The 25,286-nt window shown below is 34.5% G+C and overlaps 1 pseudogene; it reads left to right on the forward strand.

Annotated features, from left to right (window-relative positions):
• The first annotated feature begins 719 nt into the window (after positions 1-719).
• Positions 720-23,694, forward strand: LOC121423571 (annotated as a pseudogene).
• The last annotated feature ends 1,592 nt before the right edge of the window (positions 23,695-25,286 follow it).

Raw genomic sequence — 25,286 nt, forward strand, 5'->3', positions numbered from 1 at the left:
ATTACATATGGATGCGCCCCCCCCCCCTTCCATGCTGGATCTGATTTAGGCCCTGGCGCATGCATATCATCACACAGTACACACATGGGCACGCACATGGCCTACGGGTTTTTTTTAAATCGGGAACTCAAATCATAAACAAAGTTGTTTATATTGTTGTGGAAATCCGGGAATCCAAGGTCACAGATGTGACCTACATTTTTCCGGGCGACTTTCCCGGGCAATCCTAATCCCATCGTTGCCTATGACAACCAAGCTGAATTTGTACGAATTGTTCTCTGTACAAGAACTAAGATAATTCAATGTTAACAAATGGCATCAAATGATCATTGATTTACATGGATGTTTTCCGAATTTGAGATAGCATGCAATTCAGCTGCAAGCAGCCAGCTCTCGAGCACACACATAAAATTATCGAGGTTGAACTGCATTTGGACATGACGAATACAATTCATGGGGTTTTGCCTTCAGTCCTTGGCAGCGAAACCTTTCGATGGTGTAGTTTGGGTAGTATTAGACAAACATGTTACTTAAAAAAGAGTTTGGCACTTGGAATTATATTCGAGAATCATCGTCGTTGTTGCCCGTTGTTGATTCACATCGATTTAGTTGTATTTTGATTTATCCCACTTCGATATGATTAAAATGCACACCCCCATCAATTGAATGAATGGGTCCGCTGATCATAACTTTCCCACGTGCAGTCGAGTTGAGTGCATGAGTGACTTGCATGCTCACACAACATGCAGAAGGTGATCAGCTGTTTGCTTGACCTGGGAATTGCGAAACTTCATCTCGTGTACAACATTGTGCATGCACGCATGTAAACAGAAGTCAAGAGTATCGTTAGAGAGCTGCCAAGTTACAGAAGACGAAACTATCAAATTTGGGTGTTTGCTTTCTCTATCACTATCAGTCTATACCACAACAAAATTCCATTGAACCAGACTTTAGACGTTCCTGATGTTGTTATGGTCCGAAGTCTACGTAGGCTCTTTGACATATGAATATTGGTAAGTTAATTTGAAATCGCATTAACTTGTTCTTGATCAGTCTCAGACTCAGAGAAAGAACAAGACAAGAGCTGTCTAAAAAAAATGTTAGAATTAAACTCTCATAATTCAAATAGATCTAATTCTAAGTTAGGGTTGAACATTCTCATTATAAGATCTAGTGTACTGTAGAATAGATCTAATGTCAAAGATAAATAAAGTCAATACAAATAGGCCTAGGGTAGGCACGGCCGTAGTCACTAGATGGCGCTGTCGCGGAAGTGCTCAAAATTTGTACGTAAGTTTCGTCCGCTTGTCAATGAGTGAAATCGCATAGCGATGCGATATCGTCAAAATTAAGCCCCTGTCAGCGCGGATGAATATGATATTTTCTCTTTGTGATTGTCCTCCCGTGCGATGAAAAATATGTCATCGTAATGCATAGGACTTTCGCGAGCTACCGAAGTCATTTTCGTGCCCCAAATTCCATGAAATCTTCCAAAAATAACCATGAAAGTGTCGGTAAGTCAAAAGTGTCGTGAGTTGCTCTCAATTCTTACCTTATTTAGTTGTATTTCTTGCAAAATGGGTCTCGAAGTGTTCTGGATTTTCCGTTGATTGTGAAACTTGAATTGATTTCCTTTCTGTGTCTTGCAGTTAAATTGCAGCGCGGGGAATCGCAAAGGCTGTGGAAGCCCTTCTCAGTGAGGTTTACAAGCTGAGCTGCCCTTGAATTTGGTCGAATTTCGAGCCATTTTAATCGCGCGCACGGGATGATTAATTAACATAACAATTAGCAGATTAGAGATCAAGATTACGTCACGTACGTGCGTACGTGTGATACACAGAAATGAAATAGAACTTGAATCACACAGAATCACAGTCAAGAAATGCTTTGTTTTCTTTGTTTGCTAAATGATTTCCTGAATTTAAAATCATGAATAAACACCAGAGTAATGACATGAAGGAGATAATCATGGTCATATGAGGAATAACTAAATATTTTCTGAAAACGAGTGAATATGATGGGGCAATAATGTGCATGCACTGGAAAATGAACATTCACCTCACTGTCAGTGCCGTGGTGTCAGTCACTCAGACACAGTGCTTTACTGCCTTTTACTGGCATTTTCTTTGCACTGCCGCCGCCACTGGTTTTTCTTTTGCCAACTAGATTAAAACTCATTTATATATTAATATGTTTATTGCAATTTTTGAATAAATGGTAATACAAAGTGGAAAAAAATGAAGATAAAAATAATTTGGACTAAAATATGCTATCACCCCCCCCCCCCTCTAAAAAATACACACTATCTTGAATGACTCGTTTATTTAATTTGCATTGAAAAAATAAATAATGCACTTTTTTATTTCTCATTCTTTCTGCCAGAATATCAGATGCCATCATGAATAACCTCACCTCCAGATTGAACTCCTAAACATCTTGACAATGACTATCTACTGAGATATCTTGCCTTCTTGAGATTGGAAGTTTTAAGTTCAAGTCAGAGTGACCTAAGGCCCTACTAACAAGAAGAATCCAGATTTACATAAAAACAAATCCCACGAAAGATACAAACCGATTTTACTCTTAATGTGTAGTGTGTATGTGAGACTCTGTTTGTGTTTATTTTGAGGAGGACCTCCTGTCTCTGTTTTTATTATTCTATTGACCGAATGAATGATCAATACCTAAAAGTGAGAACTGATTTTTGAGGAGAGTACATTAGTGTATGGTTTTGAGTGAATTTGATTTGAGTAACTGTTTATTATTTTTCTCATAATTATTATTTTGCCTTTTATTTTCTATTTTCAGTTATATATTGTCAGTTACATTAAGTTGAACTTCCAAATTTGATCAAAGTGTTCAATTCTTGGGATAGAATTTTATCAGGTAATAAAACTGAGTTTGATAAATCTAAAAAAGGACACTGAAAAAAATATGAACACTTGGAGATGCTCACTAAGAAGAGGAAAAAACATGAAAGGAAATGGAACTTAAGTGGATGTTATAGCATGCCTTTCGCAGATCTCCAAGCACCAGGAATCATAGGCGGCGGAAGTGGGGGGGAGTATCCCCCTAAATTTGAGGTGGGGAGGGGACGATTCCATCCCCCTCAATTTTTTGTTGATAACCTTATTTTTTAATTTTTTTTTGGCTTGTCAATTTTCAATTTTGTTTCCTGTGTCCCCCCCAAGATATTATTTGGTCACTATCTTTTTTTTTCGGGGGGGGGGGGTCAAAAGATTTTGGCGGTTCCCCCCTAAAATTTTTGGCTTCCCCTACCAATGCCAGGAATGTTGATGTTCAACTGAGAGTTGCTGAAGTGGAATCTCCGTTTGTCTGTGAACTTGTTATAGAGAATGATTATTCGAGGACAAGTTAGATGATATTACCCAGCCCATAGCATACATCCCAACAATGGAATGGAGGCAATATACCCCTGTAATACATGAAGTATCATATTATCTTTAGGTTGGTTTGGAAAGTAAGTCCTCTAGTCAATATTAATGTCTGCCCAACAAAATGGTACTATCTGGCAATTTGGTGGTTCAATCACAAGCAGAAAAAGTTTAGTAAATTGACACTAGTAAGACAATTAAACAAATATAATACAGCCAAACTGTCTGACCCCTTACTTGACTACTGACTTAACTAATTATTGAAAAATGACAAGGGATGCTTAGGCCCTTTGTAACCATTTCATCAAAATGATTATTACAATTTAGCAAATATGAATTTATAACACTGTCATGGTTATAAAAAATAATGAATTTCTATCAAGTAAAATGACAATACAATGTAAGACATAACTGCAATAAAGTAATTTCATTTCCAAAAGATATCTTCCATAATTTAATAACCAAATTTCTCAAGATAATATTTCTTCTGCACAAAGTGTATGAAATGCTCAGTGTAAATCATGCTGTTTATAAATCTCTAGGAATTTTTTTTTTTTCAAAATGAAAATACATGTAAACTTAATCAAAACCAGGGGTGGTGGATCCAGGATTTATCCTGGGGGGGGGCACATTTTCAGGATGAAAATTTGTCAAGCAAAAAAGGGCCTTACGGGGAGGGGGGATTCTTTGATGAAAATTGCGTATTTTCATTACATCTTGACTGTAGCTCTCAAAGGGGGGGGGGTTGAGCTAGATGTGCCCTCCCCCAGATCCACCAGTGATAAAAATCAACATTTATGAAAGATTGCATACCTTATATTCTGAATTGGTAAATTCAATGCGTATGTCTACAAAATGAAACTGACATGTTTGGATAAATTGCTTATTTTTGTTTAAAGAAAGAATTCATCAATAACAGCTTAGAGTTATTGAGAAAACATCAAGAAAAAATAATATTCTGATATGCAATAACTATATCTATTTTATATATGCTTTTTTTTCCAAAAATTTAATCCTTGACATGGGGGGGCTGGTTTAGTAGTCAAATTCACCCCCCCCCCCCCCCCCCCCCGTTAAGTAAAATGCTTTATCAAAATAAGATTATGCTATCATTTATAAATTACTGCATTTTGGAGCCCATTAAAATTCAAAATGAATCATAGAGGGCAGTGCCACACCTTATTCACTGAAATTAAGGAGGGGCATGCACAGCTGAAAAACTATCAGCAGGGGCAATAATTTTCACTGCAATGTTAGATATCCTAAAAAAAATCCTGAAAACACATAATTAAAATGAAATTAAACTCCCAGGAAGTGCCCCTGTATACTATTACAGCCCTTGACCTGTATATTCTCAAGGGGTTCAATAATTCCTTCTCTTCCCTTGTAGAGTCGGTTCGGGTGCGAATGTGTCTGAAAAAAAATAAGTAAAAAAAGGATCATTAGTAAAAATTGTAGATAGAACAGAACATATAATTTTTAAAAAATTTAGCAAGCAAAAACAAAGATTGATCTGGCATTGGAAAATAAAAGGAAATTAATTAACACTGCCCCCCCCCCCCCCCCCCCCCCCCCCCCCCCGCTTCAATATTTTTTTGTTGTTTGCTTCTGCTTGCAACTTTATAAATTTACCCGATACACCTTTCAAAACTTTTGGCTCCATTATCATGATTATGCCACTGTTCAAATATTATTTATTTGGAAACCAATGCTAAAACTATAAGGTGAAATGAAATTACATAAAGAAAAAAAATATATATTTCACAAAGTATAAAATCATAATGATGTAGGTCATGTTGAAATTAGACCCTGGACTGGACTCAAAATTAGATCAAGTGTAGTGTAGACCAAATGTAAATTAGACAAAGTGTAGACCAAATGGCAATTAGAATTTTTTTTAAACCAAATGGGTCAAGCCCATTTGGTATATGTATAAAGACTAAAATATATGTATATAAGTTTAAAAATATAATTAAGTAGCCTAGGTTGTGCTGAAATTAGACCAACTGGACATTTCACAAAATGAGAATTAGACCAAGTGTAGACCAAATGGGTTTAGCCCATTCGGCATTAGACTAAATGAGAAGTGGGCAAATTGCATGTGAACCAAATGAATATACATATTTACAATGTGGAACTGCATGATATAAAGCCAATTTTATGTACCAGTATTTGACAAAGTAAAAAAATATATAATTATATAGGTTATGCTGAAATTAGACCAACTGGACATTTCACTAAATGAGAATTAGACCAAGTGTAGACCAAATGGCAATTTAGTTGACCAAATGGGTTTAGCCCATTTGGCATTAGACCAAATAACAAGTGGGCAAACTGCATGTAGACCAAATGAAAATACACCAGAAAACACATTTCACAAGTTGGGACTGATATAGAGAGCCGTAGCAGACGACGGAGATGTGTACATGATCTGCGTCCGCAAAAAACGCGCACGCATCTATGTACTAACATAAAAAACAGCATATGGGACGATCTGACTAAAAATCGCACATGCGGGGCTATTTGAGAGTCACAGCAGAGGACGGCTAGCAGACGCCGACGGGCGCGCGCATTTAGCGAGCACATCGTGATCGTTTAAACTATCGATAGTAAGGACAGTGTATTAACAGGGACCCGCGATGTCTATGACTTTTTCGACCCATTTTGGTGCTATGAAACTGCTCTTTTTTGCAGTTTAAATGAATTTTACGTAAGTTTTAAGTGGTTTCACATGACAAATTAGATATTAAGAAATTTTTTGATATCATTCTTGGGACAACAAACACATTTTGAAATTCTTGTTGTCCTGCCTACCTAGGGCGGGCTAGGCTAATGAATATAATTTAGAACATTTTTTTATCTTCACAAAGTCATAGCCTAGCTGTACAAGCCTGTATACAAAGTCAAACTAAGGCACTGATTAATCATTAGAACTCATTTGGAGTAGGCCACGTAGTATGGAGTCCATACTTAATTAAATAAACATATTCATGCACTGGAAAATGTACAAATAAGAGCCACTATTTGGTGCCTGAGAGGTAAAGAAATTTTCATATGAACAAAAATTGAATTAACAGTGCCTAGGCCTAGTCCTATACACTCCTCTACTTTTAATATTTTCAATCTTGGGCAACTTGATTTTCAGCCAATGATGCACCTGTTAAGGACTTGCGCTTGATATTTTGACTTGCATTTAAAGGACAAGTCCACCCCAACAAAAACTTGATTTGAATAAAAATAGATAAATTCAACAAGCATAACACTGAAAATTTCATCAAAATCGGATGTAAAATAAGAAAGTTATGGCATTTTAAAATGTCGCTTATTTTCAACAAAATAGTTATATGAACGAGCCAGTTACATCCAAATGAGAGAGTTGATGACATCACTCACTCTCTATTTCTTTTGTATTTTATTATTTGAAATATGAAATATTTTTATTTTCTCTTCATTGTCATATGAAATGAAGTTTCATTCCTCCCAGAACACGTGGAATTCCATTATTTTAACATTTTGTGCTTCAGGCAAGGAGGTCTTAATCGTCAAATTCGTAGAAATTAAAATATTGTACAATTCAAACAAAAAACAAAAGAAATAGTGAGTGGGTGACATCATCGACTCTCTCATTTGGATGTAACTGGCTCGTTCATATATTTTGTTGAAAATAAGCGAAACTTTAAAATGTCATAACTTTCTTATTTTACATCCGATTTTGATGAAATTTTCAGCATTGTGCTTGTCTGATTTTTCTCTATTGATTCAAATCAACATTTTTCTGAGGTGGACTTGACCTTTAAATGCAACTCTTTCTGCAACGGGCCTTTGGACATGATCAAAACCAACCAAAAAAGGAGACAGAATTTGTAGCTGAATACAGAGTCTTAGACTGCACTTAGAAGCATCCATAAGTATATATTATCTGTTATTGTTAGACTTGGACATAGGCTAGTTTTTGTTGTCATGTCATGATTAATTGAATTATGAAGATAAAGACTAAATTGATGTGGATATTTTGACAGTCTGACCCTGGTTTTCCTGCAGCATCCTGAACATCATGTCATGTTTGTGGTGGTGTCTCAGCCTCAGCTATAGTAGATCTACAGTACCAGTCACAATTCTTTGACCACCTGTTTACCTGTTTCACCAGAGAATAATAGATTCAGTGGACCAAATCTATTGTTCTCTGGTGAAACAGGTAAACAGGTAGTCAAAGAATGGTGACTATCCCTGAATTGCTTGGTGATGGGATTTTTAAAGGATTAATAACCTTGACCATTTTCTTAGATAAGATTTTCCACCCCCCAAAAATGTTGAAAATAAGTGAACAGTTCGACAGGGCATGAATTTTACCAATGGAAACTTGGTTTTAAAACCTGTTGCATACAGGTGTGAATAAATGTACAGAGATGAAGCACTTCTTTCCTCTTTCTGATGTAAAGTGGGCAACAGCATAGCCAGAATTTACCGTAATTTTGGAGGGGGTGGTAACTGGTAAGTGCACACGAAATGTGCCAAAACTTCAGAACACGCATAACGCACTATGTTGCAGTGGCCGCAGAGCGGGGGATTGTCACTTTGTATTCTGTTCTGCATTCCTATTTTGTGTTTAGGAATTTGATGTAAGTAAAAAAAACAATATCAGAAATTATTTAAGAAACAGGAATACGGAGCAGGCTTCAATGATTTTATTGTCCTTCCATTGTTGAAAGCCATCAACACATTTCCTTTGTTTCCTCGCACTCTGGTTCAGGAAGGGAAGAGAGTTGAATAACATATACTGGTTGTTGTATTTGTATGCATATTTTGTAAATTGAATAATAGAATTAAATAGAATTCGAGAAGAACACCCAGGGGTGGATCCATTGTAGATATTTTTTTTTTCAAAATGTAACATTTTGCCTAAATGGCAAACCAGAGAACATATTCTGTTCAATTTTTGTTATTTTCTATCTATAGAATCTCAGCTGAAAACATTTCCATAATGCCATCCAACTCAAATGACCGAGATCTTGAAGCCGTGGCTGATACTGCACGTACCAGCCGTCCAACAATGCTTGTTCATGCTCATTCCAGCCAATATAGAGGAGGATCAGTTGGTATTGGGGCCCAGCTCACTCCAGCAGGAAGCTATGTACCCCCTCACCCCATCTGCCAATGTCTACCACAACTACAACTCCAGTGTTGGTAAGATGACTGGGCTTCTGCAAATTCTGTGTGGCTCGGTGTCATCTGTGATGGGGCTACTTGCCCTGGTGTTGCATTCACACAAATACTTCGTGGATCTGCCCTTGTGGGCTGGACTGGTGAGTCTATGTATTTTGGTAAATTTTTGAGCACATGCTACATTTTTTTTTACCAGCTACTTATAGGTGGTGTTGATATAAATAAAAATAAAATGGCTGTTTTTTACTTGTATGGCCGTCGTAGGGGAATTGTGACTGCAGCATCAATAGGCCTACTCTTCAAAGAAAAGTTATTCTTCAAACTTTGAAGCTTTGCTGAAGTTCACCAGACAAAGCAACATATTTACAAACAAATTTGAATTGTTGGACTTAGGCCTGCTTATTCTGAATATGTGCTTACTTTTTTAATAGAGGATCTTGACTACTAGAGGTTTTCCAGACATAGCAACAAGTGTTGTAACTTGGCCCTTCTTGATAAGCTTTAGTTTGAATAAATATATCCTTGCCCTTTACCAGGCTGATTTGGAACCAAAATAACATCCTTCAACTTTGTAACTATAGGATGTCATATTACACATTTAAATGCAGAAAGAGGTTGCTGAGATTCTTAACAAATTCCTGTAAAAAAGTGGTACCTAGTAAACTGCCTGCCAGAAAATATGTAGGTCAGGTCACTGTAAGGTAATCTGACATCGGTAAACTATTCTCGAGTTATTCCCAAGCTTCAAGTAACCTATTTTGGGGGTATTATTTCAATTTTTGTGAATCCATAAAACATTTTTTTTCATTGAAAACCTTTTCATGTTCCATCAACTTGGATTCACTTTATCATTCTGATTCAGTGTGTTGGTCATACCTGTAAGCTATTATCACTTTTTTTTCTTCATTTATTATATCTAACCTGTTCTCCCACTATATTCATGTGCTGCACCCTCTCTGTTGGGTATTTCCCTGTAATATCTTTGAACATTAAAAAATAATATATGTTTCTGATTTTTTCCTCCGAAATAGCTGTATCTCTTTGGAGGTGTATTTGGTGTGTCAACTACAAAACAACAGACATTCATGGTAAATGCAGTTTGATTTGTTCTTGTAAAGTCATCAGACCATTAGTACTTTCTAAGCATTGGTGCTTTCAACCTTAATAGAAAAAATGGGAGTTATGTACATCTCTTGAAAGACTGTGCAGCCTAATGTACAAATCAAGTTTTGCACCTTTTTGAAAAGTGCCAAATGCTCACTAAACTATTGAATATTTAATGACTTTATTTGCAAATTGTAAAATAGTTATTGTATAGCTGTGCAGTTAACTCCTACATGTATATAGTGCCTACACACATAGGTTTAGAACTTCTCAAGTGGAATGTATAGGCCTACAGTACATAGCAAAGAAGTGTACCCTACCTTTTAACTTAAAGATAAATTCCAGTATTGGTAACGATCTCAAAATGACTTTTTATAGAATCTAATATAATGACCACCCAAGTGTCTGGTTGTATGAATAAAAAATATGTGACGAAGGATTCTGGAAGAAATTGTGTAATTGCTGAGAAATAAGCAAAATAAGCGCGGATTCGGTCACTTCTGTCGGGTCAACAATAATGATGCACTGTCCCATGTGTTCCTATCTGTGTCGGTGATCTTCAGGGTGAACATTTTTCAGCGTAGATTTCAAGATTTCACAAAGTTCAGTTTATGTAACTGTACCAGATCTAGATCCTCGATGATATACTGACAATTAAGCCTGGTTTTACAGACTTTCTCATGGAATAAGGGTTTACTGCAACTACTGGCATTTCTCTTTAAGTATTTGTGACACAACATTTGCTCCTGCACCATTTATTTGCTCCGGTTTCAATATTTCATAGGGCATAGGGTTAGAGTAACATTATATTGAATTTAGAGTTTTTGGATCAGAATAATGTGAAGATCGCTATTAGGGTTTATCAAGTTTAAGAGATTAGATTGTATGTCCGGCTTACCATGCAGATTTTCCATTGGAGCAATTGTTGCCAGAGCAAATGTCATGGAACCTTAATATTATCCCATCATGCATTAAATTTATCATTCATTCCTTTTTTTATATAGATTGGTCTGTATCTAGTCTTTTCCATTGTCTCAAGTTTGTCATCTTCAGTGGTTGTGGTGACACAGGGTCACGCTACATTTATGGAAGCAAACACATGTGAATGTTCCATTCTACAGGTATGTAATTCAACAATTGTTTAGTTTTGTATCATATATTTTAATTTCATATGTTGTTTGATTTTTTACTTTTAAGAATTATTATTTCTTTGTTTCTTTCATTCTTCTATTCATACATCCATCTATCTATCCATCCATCCATCCATTCAATCACTTTTTTGAAGGGGGTGGGGTGCAGAGGTAGACTTCTGGATGTGCCCATGCTATTGAAAAAATATATTTTTTTAAATGTTAGGTGTTTTAAGTGTTAGAAAAACAAATCAGCCATTTTCATTGAAAATGAAAAATTGAAATGATTTGTCTATCGATATACTGAAGGTACAGTAAAAATCATGTTAAATTTTCTGAGAAATTGGCATTTCAAGGATTTGTTTACCTTGTGCCTTGCCTCTGCAGGGAAGCTGCTCGCATATTACGTCACAAATCAAAAAATCTAAATTCAAAAAACTTTTTTTATTATTCTTTTATGGATTTTTCTCAAACCTTTGGCAATTTTTCCTGCTATTTTTACAATACACTTTTTTCAGGGTAAACTTCCCCTTTAAATGACAAGTCCATCCCGACAAAAAGTTGATTTGAATAAAAAGAGAAAAATCCAACAATCATAACTGAAAATTTCATCAAATTCTGATGTGAAATAAGAAAGTTATGACATTTTAAAGTTTAGCTTACATGTAATTTCACACAACAGTTATATGCACATTTCGGTAGGTATACAAATGAGGAACTGATGACATCACCCACTCACTATTTCTTTTGTAATTTATTATCTAAAATATGAAATATTCTGATTTTCTCACCCATATCATTTGAAATCGAGCTTTATGCCTCCTTGAACTTGTGGAATTAACATTGTTTAACATTATGTAGTTCAGTCAAGTTTTACATTATTGTAAATTCTGTATTTAAATTGAAATATTGTATAATTAAAAAAAAAAAAAAAGAAGTAGTGAGTGATGGACATCATAGACTCTCACATTTGCATATCACTGAGTTGTGCATATAACTGTTTTGAGAAAAATATGCAAAAATTTAGAATGTCATAAATTTCTTATTTTACATCTAATTTTGATGAAGTTGGGCTTAAATCACAAATTTGATCTCTTTGTCCTAAATTTGTTAATAATTAATGTAGTATCTGTAAAGTCTAGTGAGCATAATATTGCAGTATTCTGTGTTTACTGTTTAGTGTGCATTTTAAAACAAGTGTGTATCTCTTCTGCATCCCATAGTAATGCCCAAGTATGCAAGAGGTTAAAAGGGTAAGAGGAAAGGCCAATAATAAGAGTAAATGGTCTTATGTGGGTCAAAATTATTTGTTCCCCTTCAGAACTTCCTTTTACTGAAATAAATAACAAATATTCAGGAATATCCAGGGACATTTTATTTTCCCTGCACATAGATGCATAGTCATCCTGTTTTTATTTATTTTTAGGATGTGAATTTTGGCAGAGTTTCATGACTTGATATCAAACTCCCTCCGGAGATTCAGTGCTCATATAAGTAGGTCGGGGTCTTGGTCTTGTAAAGAGTTGCAATAGGTTCAAATGAAACTCAAATTGTGATTGATCTACAGTGTAGATTTGTCTGTTTGAGAGATAGGAATTGTAAATCAGTTGAAATTTGAGTTTTATTTATCTATTGTAGGTCTTTGTAAGGAGAGATTCAGTGTTGGTAGGTTAAGTCTTGAATTTAAACTTTGAATTTGATAGGCTCTTTTTTGAAAATGGTTCCAGAGATGCCAACCCTCCCGATTTCATCGGGAGGCTCCCGAAAATTCATCCCAACTCCCGCCCTTACGATTTCCATCCTTATCCTCCCGAAATTACGATTTTTTTTAATTGATCAAATTGGATTGGAAGGACATGTATCGTCTGCTAACTTTAGCATGTAGTAACTCCATTACGTTCACTGCTACTAAATTGTGTGTGTTAAAGGTAGACAAATAAGGAGCAGCGAAAAGCTGGTGCATGTGATATGCCCAACAGTAATCCACTGTGCACCAGGCCGGTAGGCCCGGCTAGCTTCGCGAGGCGTGTGCGCTCGCGGCCGCTGGATTTGTCGAGTCGTGCGGTGGAATATCGGTGTGTGATTTTGGCGTATTGATGGGTTGATATTGACACGACATGGCTGAAAATCAACAAAAGAAGACCAAGAAATGGTCTCAGAAGTATAAGACTGAATACAGTCTCCAGTACCTGTGTATTCGGAAGTCGGAAAGAGGAATTTACCATGCATTTTGCGCAACTTGCAGCGTGGACATTTCAGTTGAGTACAGAGGTCGTGATGATATTCGGAAGCACCGTTCGGGAGCCGGAGCAAACGGCATAGGCCTACGGACATTACGAAGACAAGATCTTCGAGCTCCACTAGTACCCTGTTGACTTTATTTCACCAAGCAAGGGACCTTTACTGGATTTATAGTGGAACATAACCTACCTATAGCCGATAGTGATAATTCCTCCTCATTAATCATGTTAATTATTATTGTTGAACAGGAACTTCTTTTGTCCTTTCATTTTTTTTACATGTAATAAGGCCGAGTAAAAAAAGAAAGTAGTTGATCGTCCTCGCGCGCATCTATTTTGGCCGCCGCATGGAAATTTTTGATATTTACTATTTTCAAAAATTGGCTTAAAAAAAAAAAAAAAAAAAAAAAAAATCAATCGGGATGTTCCTTTTTTTGATGTTCCCTTTTTCATTGCAGCATCAATTTTCTTGATATTTACTATTTTTATGGCTGCTGAATAGCGAAAAAAATCACAAAATTGGCGAGCGATTTGCTCTCATGTGGTTTGGGATCTCTCTCGCAACTTCAAAAACAAGCAAAGTCCGATATTGCCGTAACTGCAGGAAAGAAAAAAAAATCTGATTTGGTTTTCTATTGGAAATTTGAAGATACCATCATAAATTAGCAAGAAAATAAAGTTTGCAAACTCGGGGAAGATCCGGGGAAGATCACAGATTTCTTCATTTTTAGTGCATTTTCGGGGACCCCGCTTCCTGAATCTGAACTAATCTGTCGCCTGCTTTGGAAATATGGCGCAGAAAAATCAATTTTGATGATGTAAATTTGTATTTCGGCGGGTTTTTTGGTGAGTGATAGCACCTGTACTTCGATGTGTGTAACAGTGATTGAATGTGCTTGTTGTGACTCTGTTGGGTAATGCATGACTTGTGTGCTGGGATGATGTTATTGACTGTGCTGGCGCAACATGTGAATTTGTGAAATCAATTGAGTTTTCTAACGTCAGCAGGCAGTGCATTGAATATTAAAAAAAAATAATTTCAACTTGGTTATTCTTTATCAAGATTGAAAATAATTAATGGGATTCCAAGAAGTGCCAATTCTGTTCAAATTTGATAATCTTTATTCTTCCTTGAGCTATTCAATTTGATGGAAAATTGTAAAAATTAGTTAGTAAATATATCTAACACAGTTACAAACATGAAATAATAAATATTATGTGAACAATTATCAATTAATTCAATCATTCAACATTTGATATCAATTAAAAAATGAATAAAAATTGAATAGTATTAAACAACATGTTAATGAATATACAAGTAGCTGGAAAACTGATATGCGAAACCATGCCCAGAACTAAAAAAGAGATTGGCTCTGGAAAACTAAACATGGCTCCATGGTAATAAAAATGACCCCACCCCCATGCATTTTTTACCTTTACAATATATATATATATATTAATATAGAATAATGTTTAAATCATTTACTTGACATGAACGTTTTGTTTTACAATACAGTACCGGTATAAATACATCGATAGATTTTTATTGCATGATACATTTTCCATAGATTTCCAATCAATTGTATATATATGTATATATATATATATATATATATACATTTCTACTCATTTATTATTAATATTGAGCATGCATCAATCACATATTTTGAGCTTGACATGGCCTGACAACCATTTGAATAAAAAATAGCAAAAAAATAGTAAATAGTAAGGACCTCCCTCATCACTAATTGTCAAAAATGGGCCGAGAAAATGCCTCCTTGTTTTTAAAAAAAATAGTAAGATAGCAAATAGTAAGGACCTCCCTCATCACCGCTCTCAAAAAACCCGGACGATCAACTACTTTCTTTTTTTACTTGGCCTAATGCATATTTGATATTTTTTATGTTAAAAAAGTGGGAACAATTTTTATTTGAAAACATGTGAAATGCCCCAAAATAAGGGTCAGATTGCACCAGAGAGCATCTAGAAACCCAGAGCTTCCAGGGCCCTAAGGCGGGCCCTGGACCCCGGCCGCAAGGGTCGAGCGCTCCGCGCTCGAGATGTGCGCTATGCGCACATAATTTGGTGGCAGTTGCAAATCCTCCCTAATTCTGATTTCCAAAAGTTGGCATCTCTGTGGTTCCAACTCTTACGAATTAGAAATAAAAAAAAATATATTGTACACTAGAGAGAGCTGGTGATATTGATATTGGCTTTTACAAATTAATGCTTTTTATTTGCTTTCTTAATTATTACTTGTTACTTTTTCTCTTTGGCCTTTGTCCTATTTTTAAATATGTTGTCATTCTATTAGTATATTATTTTTTTTTTTGGGGGGGGTCTCTTTCTCTTTCCCCTTCCCTGATCACTTTTCTTTTCTCATTCATTTGTCCCACTCCCCCCCCCCTTCCTCTCTCTCTCTCACTCTTGTCAATTCATGCTTTCTTCCTTTCCATCATATCACCCTCCCTTCTCCTTCATCTCTCCTCCTTTCATTATCTTCAATCCACCCATTTCCCCCTTTTTTAATCTCCCGTCACTTTCCCCTTCCACTCTCCCTCCCTCTTTTCTCTCCTCATATTAAACCAACCTCTCTACCTCTGTTATCTTTCAGAGCACCCATATGTTGTACGATGCTACTGCTGCCCTAGTGTCATGCCTGGAGCTCCTAGTGACCTGTGTAGCCATCTATCATTGCCTCTTAGGTCTTGGTTGTTGTAGCTGCTGCCAGGGTCCTATTCCCAGGGTAAGTCCATACGTGATAAGAGGTCTGGTATTTCCGCACTTGATATCCAAGGAGGCTCAATTCACAATGGCAAAAATTTGCTCTTAACCCTATTAACCAGACCGGGCTTTTTTTCTTTTTTGGGGTGTTCTATGACAGGAGGGGGAGGGGAGGGTTTGAATTAACCCCCCCCCCCCCCCCCCCCGTTGAGATCTCGACCGTCGCGCGAATGTCAATAAAAAATGGCATAATAATAATAGTATAGTATTGGATGGGATCTACAAGGCTGTATGTTTAATTCTTCCAAAATCATGAGATTTTTCTATTAATTATACTAATTTATGCCTAAATCATATACTATTTGCTCTAATTCACTACAAAAAGTCATAGAATGCAAATTTTTTATGTAAATACTATTTATACCATTGTTAGCAATTACAAATGAAAAATCCTGGTTTGAAAATGAATTTTTTATGTATTTCATTGCTTTATGAATTTCTTATATCTTTTATTTCAACCTTTGGGGTTCTTTTCACCAAATTTGTAGCAGCACCTTTTTAAAGCTTAAGTATGTTAAATCAATTAATGTCAGCTGATAATAGTAGAAATAATCTTTATGAATAAGGTAAGAAAACTCAATTTACATTTACTTTGTACATAAATTACATTTTGGAGCTATTTTGGGTCTGGCATGCACGTACGTAATGTTGCGTTATCTTAAATTTGGTCTTAAAAGATGTGCAAGACTTCAAAGTAAAAAGTCAGAGAGCTGCGTATGGTAAAAAAATTTCGTGCAGCGGAATGGTCGTAGAAAATGTCAAGGGGGGGGGGGTTAATTCAACCCTCCCCCCCCTGGCTAGATAAGGGTTATCCAGTTGAAATATATTTTTAAAAAAGGATCTTTTCTGGAAAATATAAACCAACGTGGACATTGTACGAGTAATACCTTTGCTTGTTTGCACTAGATCCAGAATTTATCACCTGCTTTAAACCTGATTTTACTATGCTGGTATGTAGACCGATTTGATGCCTCCTCCCAGTGTAGGTGGGTGTCTGATCAAGGCGTTATGCTTTGGGGTCATCCAGCCTTCCCATTTGGATGGATCAACTTTAATCTTGATCCAGGTGCATGATGTTCTAATTTGTTTTGGGGTGTCAAGGTCAAAGGTTGCATCATAATACAATCAAATATCTTATATGTTTTGTGATAACTAAAGAATTGTTTAATGGATCAACTTCAAACTTGTTTCAATTAATGCCATTGGAGGGATGATGATATAGGGGTCACAATGTCAAAGGTCACAGAGGTCATAATATCTTGTACTTGCGATAACAAAAGGAGCGTTCAAGGGACCAACTTAAAACTTTGCTTATTTACATGTATGCCAACATGAATTAAAGCAAAATATGTATATGCGATAGAGATATGTCATATCTTGCTCTCATGATAATTGATTGCTTTTTTATCTTCAAACTTGGCTCATATGGGATTTAATATGATCTAATTGCATTTTGGGTCACAAGTTCGAAGGTTAAAGTGGTCATTTCATGTACAGTGTATTTGAACATTTAGAATCTGGAAGTGCTTCATATTTCTGATCTGACAATGGCCTTTTTTATTTTGTCTGACTTTGTGTATTATTTTTAAAGCAAATTCATCTTTGATTTTCTTTAAATTTTGCAATTAAAAATAACTATTATACTCACAAATTTCAAAGTTAAGCGTATGTTAATGTGTGCTTGCACAATTTACATGTACAGATTTCCTAATATGGCAATGATAATAATCTTCATTTTTTTTTAGGGTTAAAGTTCAAAGAAAAAGTGTCTGTAGATTATTGTAATTCATGTTTATGGCAATAAACTTGTTCTCATATTTCATTTGAAGAATCACAGGTAAAATCTGTTGTACATGTAATTTCTTAAAATGTTATGTCATCTTTTATATTTCAATGAAGCTTTTTTGTAATGTGTTTTCTGTACACATTTACGTGAGTCTCATTCAGTCATTGGGCTCATGAATTGAATTTACAATTTATGATTAAATAAATGAAAAATAATAAAAATAATAACTTGGCTTATGATGGACTTACATAAGCATGTGTAATAATGATTGATTAGGGCATTACTACTTTTAAACAGTATATTTCAGATCAGGCAATGGCATATGCATTGAGAATCCATTAAAGAATTGCTTTTTGTTATCTACATTCTGAAGATATCCTATTCCAACACTCGCATTATTCTATAACAAAAAGTTCCAGCACACACATGTATATATCTCATTATTTCTCTGTTGACTGGAAGAAGATAAATTTCCTTCAGTGATGAATCCCTACAGGGCAATTATATTTTTGTTCTATTTTTGTATGTTCGCATTTTAGTTTCTACTCACCATATGTTTTTACAGACAGGTGGTGGAATATTGATATTACCTCAAAGAGTGATCATCTATAAAATAACTTGCACAGAAAAACAATTTGAATAATAGACATACTGGTATGGTGGTAGAATTACAGAAATCAGAATCAGCTCCTGTGTAGATCAGAATTGATAGAAATTAGAAATTTTGCTGGTCCCTCATTTACATATAAACAAGGTAGGAGCCTGTCCCTGAAATGTAATCAACCGATTTTATTTATGAGACTTGATGACTTGAACTTAATTTTCACTATCTTAATCATTCACACACAAAAAAAACTTGTTAGACTGGAAGCAGTCTTAGTGTGCCATTCAGAAGTTATGTTGGTTTTGATCTATAGATGTTTCATGTACTTCATATTGTTGGAAGACTATACACTTTGAACACCAATCTGACAAAATGAATTGAAATTCATGGGTCAATTGATCTGCATATGAAATGGCTTGAGTATTTTATGGAAATCCTAGTTGAGTTACATTTGAATGATCACTTAACATTTTTTTTATTTATTTGTATTTTATTATTATATTTTCTTCTTTTGGTTCTCTTTTCTGTTTCAGGAACCAAGAAATGGCATTTCACATCCTCCAACCATGATGGATTTCAGCAACATTCCTCTCCCTCCCGCCCCCATCTACCCTGTTCTACCCCCAGAGAGCTCAGAGAAAGTGCCCCTTGAGTGAGAAGGATGTTATGTCAAATGGGCCATCATACCCCCACCCCTGTGATGAAGACTATAGGGGTAGGGTAAAACAGCTCATGGTTTAAAACAGCGAAGATGTGTAGAAGCTGTACTTAGGATTTCGAAGTTCAGTTTATCATACTTTCTTTTGGGATTGCATAGATGACGAGGATGAAATATGCTTTTCCTCAGCTCCATACTTGCTTAGCACCAAAGGCAATGTGCTGTATAGGATTCATTAACACTTTGTAATGAGTATTGTGCTTATTTGTGCTGGCACTTCTTAGTTAAACTATGTTTAATGAATGTGCATGCACTGTTGGTGCGGTAAGTTTGATCTCTGCATTCTTTTAGGAATAAATGGCAAGTGGCATTAGTCTTGGCCAAAGGAATGGATGTATGAGGTCTTTCGCAGGAAGATGGAGGGCAGTTTGAGAATGCTGAATGAATAATCTTTTCAAGTCTAATGTCATTGATTTTTGTTTACACTGGGGCTGGATGTAAATTGGCATGTAGACTAAACTGAAAAAAATGTATTCAAAATGGCACAAACAGTAATTCTGTGTTTGGATATTGCTTTATTAATCTTCCACAATGCTTCAAACAACCAGGGAGCATTTCATGAAGGATCTTGTCAGTTATTTTCATTGACAAATATGATGTTAGTCAATCAGGTTCAAGGATTCAGTGGCCTATTTGCATCATCAGTGATGTTGTCTCCTTCATGAAATGCTAGCCAGCTTTGTTATGATCATATAAGATCACATCCCTGAGGCAACCTTTTCTTCCACGACAATTCTTTTTCCAGAAATTTCCATTCTCATGGCGATTTAATTCTCGATATGTATTTTTTTCTAATTTTTATCTAAAAAAATCTCAGTCTGTGAGCTACAATGCCATTTTTAAGTGCTAAGGTCTTAAAGTCAATGTTGATAGACTTAAGTGGCATTGAAATATTTTCTCCATCTAATAAGATGTAAATAAGATGATTGAATATAATGCTCATGACTCTGAAATTTCACTCACGATGTCTTTTAGGACCCAATTTTTTCAATGTAGTAAACTAAAATGAAAGGAAACAATAACGGTTTGGCCAGTTTTGCAATTGGCTATTAAGTCAGATCATTATTTCTGGATTCAGTATTTATCTGAAGATATCAAGATGCCTCACCACTACAAGTGTATTATAGAAAATAACTTTTATCTACACACTACAAGCAAGAAAGCTGAATAGATTGATAATGAAAATGGAAAAAAATATGCACTTACAATTATCATATTTCAAGAAGTAAATCAGTCTCATTGACGCTTCATAATATTCATGAAATATCTTGGTTTATTACTAAATTTATGTTTATCGTTCCTTTGCTCCTACTTCTCACCACTCTGATAATTTGATAAAAGAAGTGTAACCCTACTTTTGTCTTCAAAAGACCTGAGCCTTGTCTTATCAATTAACCTCAATCTCAATTGAGAGCCAGTGATACCATAATTTGTAATCTACGTTTAGAAAGGATATGTATGAGTGAAGTACTCTCCAATTGTAATGCATTATTGATTTGACCAATGTTCTTACATCCTTGACAACATTGTGGTGGTACTGGCTTCCCATACTCAGTCGCAACTCTTTGTAAAACATCTCACTGTACCGTGCAATTAATACACATTTGCCAGCTCATGAATATAGATTTAAAATAATTCTGTCAGATGTATGGATGTAATGTAATATCTTGCAAGTTTTTAGATCTGTAAAAATGGTGTTGTGTTCATGGCTCATGCATATGAGTCATTCCAAACCAATGAAAACAATGTTTGATAGACTGCATGGCATGGCATGAAAACATCAATATGTTTAATAAGTTTAATATACTATTTGTATTATATAATGGGTTGTTCTTGAAATTTGTACATAAGACAACTACACATGCAGTCTGTATATGCCATTCCTTTTTTTTAATACTTTTGATATCTCAGAGTTTTTACAAGTATATGCTTTTCAGGGCTGGTAATTATTTCAATATTGTTTCTCATGTTTCCTTAATATTTATCTGCTACTTTGAAAAAGTTAAATACAGATCAGGAGAACTATAGGCAATATTACACATAAATACTGCAAATTCACTTCAGACTGTTAAGTTCAAAGTGTTTACATGTTATCTATACCTGCTGATGAGTATTTTGATGTCACCTTGGAAGGTGCTTTATTCAAATTCTTTGATTGAATTTAAAATCAAGTTGACTAGGTATTGTACCCAAGTAAAAAATAACAAACTAAATAATAATAATAATATAGGGTATTTATATTGCGCACATATCCACCTTGTTAGGTGCTCAAGGCGCTCCTATATTACCCATTTAAGGAATCTAGACTAAATTTGTCTTTAGTCTAGGTAATTCTCCTTTGTTGGGCTCTTAAATGTTGGGGAAAGTTACCCATACAACAAGTTTGTTTTTATGATATTACAGACAGTACAAACAAAAGAAACAAATTTGAGTACTTTTCAGCAATTTCCCAAAGGAAGGAAAAGTGAGATTTTTGCATTTGTCATCCATGAAATAAGTTTATAGCAATACTGTAAAGTACAAATATCTTGGAAGGTCCTCACCAATTAAAAACTCAGACACTTAAATTACTTCAGGATGCAAAGGATGTGTATTAAGGCTTTAACCAGGCCGAGTTCAAACACATAGTTTCAATGATTGTGTTTAGGATTCATGGATTATTGTATCGGATGTATACCAGTTGGGAAAAATACAGAGGGCAGGGTAATTTGTGCTAAAATATTAAAATAACTTGCAAAAATAAATCTTGTAAATTGTCGATGGATTGTATAAAAAATTACACAATTTCATTTGAAACGGACTTAATTGGCAAATTCTTTGTTACCTGTAACTTCATTCAACAATCCAGTACTTTTTCCTTATGTTTTTTCAGTGACCCCATTTTGCTCCTTCTATTAAATAGACATTACATAGTGGTGAACTGTTGGTCAATTAGAGAAAAAAAATTTTCAACATGTGTTTCAATATGGTACAGGGATTGTTTTCTATATTTAGTTCCATTTTTGTTTACTTTGTTTGGGTATTACTTTTGGTATTACTTTTGATATTCAGTTTGTTTTTACTTTTATACATCTTTTGTAATTGATTTTACTTTAAGTGCAATTTCATGTGTTGGACAACTTGTTTCTGTTTGTATATATAGGTTGCAAGTCAATTGTAGAACAAGTAACATATAATTGTTATGACAACTGATTTGATTAAAATTGGCAACACTGTTGACAGATAAGACAAAGTTTCAAACCAAAATTTAAGTTCATTGAAGTGTGAATAGCGATTCTGTTTATTAACTTTTGCGGTATTTTATTTTACTTTTTTGCTATGAACCAGCCAATACATAAAAACTTTGTTTTGAAATAAAATTTTCACAAAAGTAATCGATGACGGTTTGAGAGGGAGATTTGCAATTCTTTAAGCAATTTTTGAAAAATTTCTTTTGTTTTTCTTTACAGAATGTAGGGATGTTTACACTATTGAGTGTGGCATATTTGGGGGTGCTACAATTTTTGGATTGCTCTTTTATGTTTAGTTCTTTCACATTTTATCTTGCCAATATATCATCTCAAAGGCTCACATGCTATTATTATATTCCATAACATTCTTTTGGTCATCTAACTTTCCATCAATTGTTTTGTACATCTATCCCATGATAAATACACCATTGTGTAAGGAAATAAATTGTGCCGTACATTAAGGGTTAGATTGCTTCAATCGAATAGAATTAAATTATACTGTTATGTTCATGTTATATATTATTTCCATAACTGCATCAATTTTGCTAGAAAGACAGGGTAGTCTGGTGTGCTTTTTTTCAAATAACATTAACATTTAAAAGATGTCTTTATTTACATATTCTGAGTACACACTTCATTTTTTTTTCCAAACCACAGTACCAATTTATCATGAATCCAATTTATCACGAATGAATATTTTATGTGAAACGAGAAATAATTTGTAAACATGATATAAAAGGTGGTTTCATTAAATCAAAGTGGTGTTACTTACTTTAACTGATTTTAACAGATTATCTTTGTAGGAGTGTTTTCATACTAATTGACCAACTTCTATGAGGAAAATTTACAAATTTGACTTTGAATCAATATGTTTGTACACTTGTACATGACTTTACATATAAATATCATTTTACACAGGAATTGATAAGTAACAATATTGCTCTTTCAGATATTTTGCTAAAATTTGCAGTTACTGGTATGCCATTTTGACTTATGGGAATTAGCTTTTCTGTTTTTTTTTTTTTGCTTAATGCCTTATTGTACTTTATAAGTGTATAATCATAATTATTGTACTGCTATTTTATACTTAACTGTTATTGATAAAGTAATTTTCCCTCATGATGGAGTTGTGCTAGTATACCAATGATATAAACTTAAGTTTGTAATGTAACTTGGAATGGTTTTGGGGTATCTGAAAGTTCTGAAATGTTAAAATGCATGTCAAGGTATTAACGTGTTTACTTAATGATATTTGGAAAATGCTAATAGCGTTTAATAATAGGACACAAAATTAGTATATTCAATTAATCTTGGGGAAGTTCCATTACTTAGACAAAATCTTGTTTCACATTATTTCTATGTCAATGCCAGTGGTTATTGACCTGTTTACAAAAATATTCAAATTTATGCATGTTTCTTGTCACAGAACATATTTGCATGGTATATAAAGTTGCAACTTTGGTAGCTCTGTGAAGTGGTTGTGTATTAATGATTCTATTCTTGTATTGGATTAGCAACAATTTGAGTTGTATAATATGCTGTTACTAGAGAATTCACATTCTTCCTATTGAAATGCAATTGAATTGTTTAAAGGTCAACAGAGGGGATGTTGAAACAAATTATGTCTATATTTACATGACATTTATTTTTCTCTTTGAAAGAAACAACGAAAAGCATGAATGGCTATAATTTCAAATATTGGTTATTGTACTGATTTATCTCGCACCACAATGTCATTTTTTACTGAATCTTAACAAAAATGCAAGAGAATTTTCATATTCCAAGCTGTTCAAATGTCCCTGGTGGGTGTTTTATAAAGCTGTTCATAAGTTAAGAACGACTGGTGATCCTTTCTTGAGGAAAATGATATATTCATTGGCGATGGTTTAAGAAAGGTTTACCAGTCATTTTTAACTTACGAACAGCTTTATGAAACGGCCCCCAGGTCCTTTAAATCAAACCCTAGTGAAATAGACTGGAGACTTGATCCAAAAATTTTATCAAATTTCTAAAAGGCTGGAACAGTAGTGACATTGTTGGAAGGCTTAGATCAGAATTAATGGGTCTTTCAGGTCATCAGTTGTTTGTTTTGTTTACAGTTCACTTTAATCCATGGTACACCCTTTTCAAAGACATATTTATTTACACCTTGAATTAGCATTACAGTTCTGTAAGGTTTGTATCACAGTAGGGACTCTAATAATCTATGACCCCCCAATATGATTATTAATTCTAAATTCGTATTTATTTGTTTGCCACATTATTTATGAATAACATCAGTTGTAAGATTCTTAACAGGCTATTTCCTGATAACCTATTTGTTTCTTTTATATGTATTGTTTTTTTTTCAAAAGAAAGAAGAATTATCAATCATACTCGCTGGGTGATATAAAATTATATATTTTGAGATTAGTGAAAGAAACATGCCTCCATGCACCATATTGGTTACTTGATTCCGAGGCAAACATTGGTGTAGCTGAATTCGGACTCATCAGTATTCTTGGAAATTCTTTAGCAGGTAAAACAGGGTTTATGAATAATTCTGATGTAAATTGGGTTTACAACTGTCAAACCTGACAGTTGTTTATGATATTGTATCACAAAGTTATGATGGGAATGTTACAATGATCATCCTTACATTACTGGATTTGGACTTTGGATAGGACATCAAAATAATTTTCCCCTTATATAAGTCTCGTCACCCCAACTGGCAAATTTTAATTGTACTGGTATCTAGGACCTTGACATAACAAGTTTCAGTTTTTATCTGAATAAAATGTTTAAATGAGGCTTAAAAACTGGTTGATGTGAATAATCCATCAGTTTATTTGGTTGTACTTGACAGTTACTATATACATGTACTTTTGTGCTATCTGCAAAATTCTTTAAAAGTTTTTGCACTTTTTTTTAATAAACTTTTTTGTTTCACCTTGAATAACCTTAGTATTAATGAAATACTGTAGGGAAATTGTGAATGATGAAATTGTAAGTAAACTCTTTAAGGGACATATTTTCACAGATGACTATATTCTTGTGGATGCTTATAGGTTGCATGTAAAACAGATCGTGTATTATCTGGAAAGAAAATCTTGGGCTCAATGTACACATTATTTATTTAGAATAATTTTGTTC

The sequence above is a fragment of the Lytechinus variegatus genome, chromosome 1 (genome assembly GCF_018143015.1).
Source record: "Lytechinus variegatus isolate NC3 chromosome 1, Lvar_3.0, whole genome shotgun sequence".
NCBI lineage: Eukaryota > Metazoa > Echinodermata > Echinoidea > Temnopleuroida > Toxopneustidae > Lytechinus > Lytechinus variegatus.